Below are 7,962 nucleotides of genomic sequence, written 5' to 3' on the forward strand. Positions count from 1 at the left end.
ACAAAAAAAAAAAAAAAAAAAAAAAAAAAAAGGACTTTAAGAGGCTGCTTGAAGTGACCTTGAAGTGACCTTGGCATCAGAAGTGAAGCAGGGTAACCGTACTCCTGTGACAATGGGACAAAAAGTACAGAACAGTTCCCCAGGGTCAAGATACTGCCTGGCCCCTTCCTTTCCACACCAGGCCCTCACCAAGGGAGGGGAGAAGGTTGAACTCAGAATGAAGTTCGGATTTTGGGTTTTCATATTGGATGAATGTCCTATTTACTAAAATGAAATCAGAGGGCTACTGTGACCACAGGACTATCAATAGCAGAAGAAACTAAGCATTAGCAGATAAGCCAAGAGTTTTCTGAGGCAGGATGGTCCTTAAGGGCTCCTCTTTGGAGGGAGGAGGCTGAAGGCAGTTTAGGGGTCCTCCTAGAATGGACTGGGGGCTCCCACTGGGTGAGACTTGATGCAGAGAGACCCTTTGACAGACATGTGCAGGACCCTGAGGGGCATCAGGCGCTGAGACCCTGCACTTGGGATAGAGGTCCCAGGAGGGACTCAGGAGGTACAAAAGGCCAGGAACTTGCTCTGGATTGGGGTTCAGAGCAGGAGAGACTGCGGGAGGACACTCCCATTTCTAACTCTGAAGAGAAGCAAGGTTCATGCAGGTGGGGAGAAAAAGCCAAGCTACCACGAACAAGGCAGGCTGAGAAGCCGAGGGGAAGGAGGTGTCTAGCAGTGTGTGTCCCTGGTGCTTTTGGCACAGCCCAGGGAAGCAGCTCTGGAGACACTGGAAGCAGGAGCTGGAGGGGACAGTACAGCACAGCAGTCGCAGTTCCCAGGCCCTCTTCTGCGCTCCAGGCTGGGGCTGGGCCCCCTTTCTACAGCTGCCTTCCAGCTCCTGTGACACCCTGTGCCTCGCTGTGACACCCCGGGAGACGGTGCTCTAGCCTTAACATCATTCGGGTGTCACAGATCTGGAGAGGAGGCCAGAGGCTGATGCAGAAGAGCTTACCTGTCCCCGAGGGTGGCTTTGGGCTTCTCTGCAACAGATGAAGCCTCTGGCCTCATGCCCACTTGGTCTTAACTCCAGGAAATGGCCTACAGATTCTGAGAATGCTCATTTGTTTAATATTTTACTGGCCTCACCCGTCTCCGGAGATATTTACAAGCGTCAATTATACAGCCAAAAAAACAAAACAAAAAAACCCCAGCTAAACCACCTGCATCCTTCTGCCCATTAGAGGGGAACAGCTGGATCCTGTGTAACCCAATGGGGTAGAAGACAAGCACTGGGGAAGGACTCAAGGCCCAGCTCTGCCAGTTGCTGCCCCCTTGTTCAAGCTGCTGCTTCCCTCTGCTGGACAGTTCTTCCCTCTGTAAAATGGGCTTACGATTCTTACCCTGGGGTCTCATAGGTGACTGTGAAGATCCAACGAGAGAAGGAGTGAGGCCTACAGGGGAAAAGCACAAGCAGAGCGGAAGAGATAGACCTGGTTCTTTCTACAGAAAGATCCCTCCGCTAAACTTTCACCGTGCTTGTCGGGTTGACGTGAATGGATAATGTACCGGATGTGAATGGATTCTGCGCCAGATATGGGTGGAATGGAGGGTTAGCAGGAAGGGTTGTGGGGACCCTGGAGCCCGCCTAGCTGGAAGCCTCTTGTTCAGACACCCAGCAAGAACCAGCTCCTACAGACATGTATTTCTCAGATAAATGACACTGTTTTGAATTTTATTTTTACCACTTTTAAAGTCTTTTTGTTAAAAAAAATTTTTTTCTAAGTGATGTCATGCCTGGTTCTGTCTCCTCCACAGAATACAAACAATTCCCCAAGTTTGTGTATAAACTTGACACCAATGCAAAGACATAATGTCAACAAATCTGATTTCTCCATAGAAACAATGTCATAGCAATGAACTGTGTCCCTCACCAGGGATCCAAGGCCCAAGTCTTGGTAAGAAGGAGCACAAAGCATAACATTTAATTAATTTAATTAATGGAATTGCTGTCACATGCCTCTTATCTAACAAAATGCCAGAAACCCTGAAGATGCTCAATACACCCTTGAGAACTGATAGAAGCATAAACAGATATTAGACAGTTTAAAATTATAAAATACAGGAATGAATAGCAATATTGATTTACTAGATTTCGCCAGGAGAGGGGCAGGGAGTCCAACTTCTGATGTTCTGTTCCTTCCTCACTCAGTTTTAACAGATTGTACTTTTTGAGTAACTGATCTGTTTAATTTCTGCTGTCAAATTTATTGCACAAAGTTATCCATTAATGTCTGCAGCATCTGTAAAATATTCCCTATTCCATTCCTGGACTGAGAAGTTGTGCTGTTGATTGGTCTTTAGTTACTTAATTTAGCTGGACATTTATATGTTTTACTAATCTTTCTTTTCAAAGAAACAACTTCTAGCCTTATTCCTTATTGGTTTTTGCGTGTGTGTGTGTATGCCTGTGCGTGTGTGCCTGGAATCAAACTCAGGTCCTTGCACTTGCCAGGCAGGCACAGTGACACTGAGCTACATCCTCAGCCCATTTTTGCTTTTTGTTTGCTTTTTTTTTCCCCTTCAGCTCTGGGGATTGAACTCAGGACCTTTGAACTGAGCTATGACCCCAGCCATTTTTTATTGTGAGACAGGATCTCACTGAATTTCTAAATTGCTCAAGCTGGGCTTGAACTTGCAATCCTCCTGCCTCAGCCTCACAGACTACTCGTATTACAGCACAAAGCTCATCTTTTTTTTTCTTTCTATTTCATTGATTTCTTTACTCATCTTTATAATCAACTTTCTAGAAAGTTTAACTTGTCCTTTTCTTGCAGTTTTTTCAATGTAACTTAGATCATTGATTTGAAAGCTTTATTCTTTTTATAATATAAGTGCCTAAAGGTAAAAATTTCCTTATAAGAAGGGTTTTTGGCTACATCCCACATGATTTATTTTGATTCTTTTTTTTGTTTGTTTTTTTTTTGGTATTTTGAGAAAGTGTCTCACTATGTGGCCCAGGCTGGCCTCAAACTCACAGCCATATCATCTAATTCAAATTACTTGGGGCAGGGAAGCAGTTCTGGGAACTGAATCCAGCATTTCACATATTTTTAGTATGTTACTATTCTGTTTAAAATATTTTCAAATTCCCTTTGTGATTTGCTCTGTAACTCATGGATTGCTCTTAGAAGTGCTGAATAAAATATCAAAATTTTAAATACAGAAGGTTCAGTAATTATGTGCTGAATCCAAATGTCATAATCCAAAGCAAACATTAGGAATCCTGATCCTGTCTTTATTCAAATGCTGAGTTTTGGGGCTGGGGATGTAGCTTAGCAGTGCCACACTCGCAAGGTTCTAAGTTTGAGTCCCAGTACCTAAAATAAAATACTAAGTTTTGTTCTTGGGATTTTTCACATTAATTCTGATGTTTAAACATATTGTTTGTCTTGATCACAGAGTTTCTTGGTGGCCCTAAGGCAAGAGCTTCCCTTCCCTGCCACAGCCCCAGTGAGCTTCTGTCCACACCGACAGAAGTGAGTTGAGTTCCCTGAGCAGGGTTCTTTGTGTCTCCACTTTGCCTTTCAATCCTTTTCCTTTGGGTCCCCCTGGTTTTTTGTTGTTGTTGTTGTTGTGTTTTTATTGAATTTATTGGTACATTCTAGGTAGACAGGACAGTTACATTCATTACTGGGATCTTGTACCTTTACATGACAGGTCTTGGTTCTCGTTTTTTCCCCTTGTCCCCACCCTCCCTTCACCCTCCCCTCCTCTCCCCCCCTACAAACACTTTAATTCCATTTTTACATTTTCTCATATTTTTCCCCTGTTTTGAAGCGCTCTCACATACACAGATTTATGTTCCTATCATTTCTTCTCTAATTATTCTACCCTTTTGTTCTGTAGGATGCCCCCTTTTTCTCTAGCAGTCCACTTGACTTGAGCCCTATATGTCTGATATTACATTCTGCTAGCTTTTTTACACTGTACTTAGTGTTTTCCTGTTAGATTGTTTTGTAGTCATTTTAATTTCGGATCTATTTCCTTCATTTTATTGAAAGCTCTCCCTTGTTACGCAAAGAGTTTGGCCTTGCTTTAACTTTTCTGCTTTTTAATCCAGTCTGACAACTGTTATCCTTTAATTGGAGTGTTTGTTTTCCATTTGAAGTAATTCTCTTTTTTTTGGTACTGGGGATCTAACTGGGATCTTGCACTTGTGAGACAGGCGGAGGCACCACTGAGCTAAATCCCTGGCCCTTAAAGTAATCGTTGGTGTGGTTGGGTATAAGCTTCTATTTTTCACTTGCCTTCCTTTTTCTCATCTTTGTTTGGTGTCCATTTAAGGTTTCTTTTGGGGTAATCAAGTATTTTTTAGTATGATGACTTCTCTCCCTTTTGGCATGCAAACTACATCCATTTGTATTAATTTTGGCAATGACTTTAAGAATTACAGTAAGCAGCGCTAACTTTCCTCAGTTACCTTGAATTACTGTGTAAAACGCAAGAGCTATAGTAGCATAAATCTATTTATTCCTCTCTCGTCCTCTGGGCTCTTCTTCTACATATTTTATTTCTACATAAATTACTCTGTTTTAAATATTTTTCTTTAAGCGCTTGTCTCTTAGAGAAATGAAGAAAACCTCATTATTCATCTTTCCCAAATAATGAACATTAGGGGCTGGGGATTTAACTCAGTGTTTCTGGCACCTGCCTCACAAGCACAAGGTCCCGAGTTCAATCCCCAGTACCAAAAAACAAAAACAACAACCAAATAATGAACATTCCCAGGTTCTTCTTTCCTGCCTTGAGATCATTTCCCCTCAGAATAAAAAAAAACAAAACAAAATAAAACTGTGTGTGTGTGTGTGTGTGTGTGTGTGTGTCTTGTGTGACTCTGCTGGCAGTAAACTCTATGTCTGAAAATGCCTTTATTTCTTGTATTTTTGGAGGGCATATACTATAGTTTGACAGGTTTTTTTTTCTTCCAGCATTTTTAGAGATGTCCAGCCCTGCACTATGGAATGACATTTAGGTCACCAACAGTTCACACCCGCCTGTGGTCCCTAAGATTGTACTGCTTGATGACAGCTTGGTGGTCTCAGTCTTGCGGTGTAGTCTGTGATGTTGGTACAGTGATCACAAGCAACTCCATGTTTCCTGTTGCCCCGTGTCTCTGTTAAGGCAGCTAGCAGTGCCGTGGTTGTGTATCATTTTTATTCCGGATAATTTTGAGTGTATGCATGTTTGTGTGTGTGTGTGTATATATATATATATATATATATATATGCGCATGTGTGTATATATGTGTGTGTTTGTGTGTACATGTGTGTGCATGTGGCACTGGGGATGGCACCAGGGCCTCTCACATGCCAGGCAAGTGCTCTCTGCCACTGAGTGCCCCAGTCCCCTCTGGATACTTTTAGAATATCTTTTTTGTATCTTTCTTTTGTTTTTTAGGCATTTGATTAGGATGTCGCTTTCTTTCTATTTTAACTCTACGTGTTTAAGCTTTGGAGGATACAGGTATTTTGTTGTTGATTTTGTTTTGTCTTTGTTCATGTGCCACCAAAGCAAGCATGAGGATATAGTCTTTTGGGAAATTTAATAAAAATTGTGGCCATTGTTCCTTCATATATGTTTTCTGTCTCCTCCTCATTCTCACTCTCCTTCTTATGGAACTTTGGTTGAAAATACCTGCCAGGTACTGTCCCACTAATTATTGAGGCTTTCTTCAATTTTTAAAATACTATCATCACAATTTGAATAAATTCTACAGTGTTTTCAAGTTCATTTATCATCTCTGCCACACCCAGCCTGTTCTAAGCCCTCTCAATACATTTTTACAGCTTTTGTGATGTTTAATTAACTTATAATAAAGCCGGTCTATTTCAAGTATAACTTTTGAGGAATTTTGGCGTACGTATAGCCATAAAAAATCACCACGAGTGAGATAATGAATTTAGCTATCCAAGAGTTTCCTTGTGCTACTCTGAAATCCATTCCTGTCTTTCCTTCTCTATCTCCAAAAGGCCATGGAGCCTCTTTCCGCCATTATAGATTAGTTTGCATTTCCTAGGACTTCTCAAGGTTGAAACTGTATAGTGGTGCCCTTCTGGAAATAACTCCGCACTGTACCTTTGTTGCTGCCAGCTTCTACTGTGTTTTCTTGGTGGTGAGTGGTGTCTGTTACGTGGATGACCAGTTTGTTTTTCCATTCTACCTGTTGATGGACACTTGGGCTCTTTCCAGTTTCTAACTATGACACTCATGTATTGGTCTCTGTGCAGACACACATATGCAGTTCTTTTGTGTAAACTGTAGGAGTGGAATGCTTGTATCCTATATAGAAGCGTGTTCAGATTTTTAAGAAAACAACAAACTCTTTTCCATCCAAAGTGTTTGCCCATGAGAGCTCGGTTGCTCCACGTGCTGGGTGGTACTTAGTATGGCCAGTATTTATTAAAGGAATGAATGAGAAGGGCCATTGTGATGAATATGTGGGCAATCATTGTATACAACATCTTTATTTAAAAATCCCTTTCAAGCCCATTCTTCCACTTTCTGCTATTGTAAAGAAGTCTTCGAAGCTGTGTCCTTCCAGGGAAAGAGGATTATTTAGCTCCCAGTTCTGGAGGTCCAAGGATGTGGTCCCTGCAGCAACTCAGCTCCGGGAGACTCTCATGGAGGGTTGGGATCACAGTGGTGGGACTGTGTGAGAGGGAGAGATCACATTGCCAGCTCACAATCCCAGAGGCACAGGAGCAGTCTGGCTCCATCATGTATAACTTCTGGTCATGAGAACTAACCCAGGATCACATGTGAACTTCCCTTTCCCTTCCCAGGGCAATATCCTCAGCAACTTCAATTCTCCCTCTTCCTCCACCTTGGAAAAATTGTCCCGTCTGTCAATGGCACCAACTGGGGACCAAGCTTCCAACACACAAAGAGAGATTCTGCATCAATTTAAAGATGTGTGTCATGATGCTAAAGCAACCACCCAGAGATAACAGCAGTACAGCCAGGAAGCCAACAAGAGGTAAAATGGAGTAACAGAAGATGCTTGATCCAAAAGAAGGTAGGAAAAGAGGAAACAGGCAACCAGAAACAAAGGGGATATTATTAACCAGCACAATTCAGCTGACATTTAGAGAATACTTCTCCCAAGGGTATCAGAACACGCATGCCTTTCCAAGGCCCACAGAACCCATTCCAAAGGAAGCCATATTCCACTCTATGGCACAGCTCTCAGTAAATATAAATGGGCCCCAGTTATATAAAGCATATTCTCATATGGAGTTAGGATAGAAACCAATATTTTAAAGAGGCTATATCTGGACAATCCCATTGGTAACAGAGATAACATACATACTTCTAAGTAATGTATGGATCAGAGAAAAATCAAAAGGGAAATTAGAAAATAATTTGAAGTGAACGAAGTAAAAACTTATTAACATATGTAGGGTGCGGCTAATGAGGACAATTTATAACAACAATTGTCATCAGAAGAGAGAAAAAGTCTAAAGCAGTTGACCTAAGTTTTCACCTGGGGAAACAATAAAAGGTAAAGCATATGAAGCTCAAATTAAAAAGAAAAATGAAATAATAGGATAAAATTAGAAATAAACCAAGAAGGGAGAAAGATTTAATTGAACCAAAAGGTTTTTCTTGAAATGACCAATAACATTATATTTGCTGTTTCTTAACCAGTTATATCCCCACAGATTTGAATTCCCTCCCAATGCCATCAGTTTTTGGGGGAAGAGGCCTGAGGACTGAACCCAGGGCCATCACACTAAGCAACATTCCCAGCCCTCTTTTAATTTTTTTAAATTTTGAGATCAGAATTTGTTAAGTCTCTAAGTTGCCCAGGGTGGGCTTGAACCTGCAATACTATTGCTTCAACCTTCAAGAGTCCCAAGATGAAATGTTTTTGTTTTTCTAATATACGTATTTCTTTTTTTTTTTTTTTTT

The 7,962-nt window shown here is 41.4% G+C and overlaps 1 long non-coding RNA gene across 6 annotated transcripts in view; it reads left to right on the forward strand.

Annotated features, from left to right (window-relative positions):
- Positions 1–7,962, forward strand: part of LOC104851816 — a 22,964-nt gene that overhangs the window by 5,048 nt on the left and 9,954 nt on the right. For all 6 annotated transcript variants that reach the window (XR_002024872.2, XR_002024870.2, XR_002024873.2 and 3 more), the window contains one exon: positions 6,834–7,066. This is a non-coding gene — a long non-coding RNA (uncharacterized LOC104851816). The remainder of the gene's footprint in view (positions 1–6,833; positions 7,067–7,962) is intronic.

The sequence above is a fragment of the Fukomys damarensis genome, unplaced genomic scaffold (assembly GCF_012274545.1).
Source record: "Fukomys damarensis isolate Sample0158 unplaced genomic scaffold, DMR_v1.0_HiC HiC_scaffold_21, whole genome shotgun sequence".
NCBI classification, from domain to species: domain Eukaryota; kingdom Metazoa; phylum Chordata; class Mammalia; order Rodentia; family Bathyergidae; genus Fukomys; species Fukomys damarensis.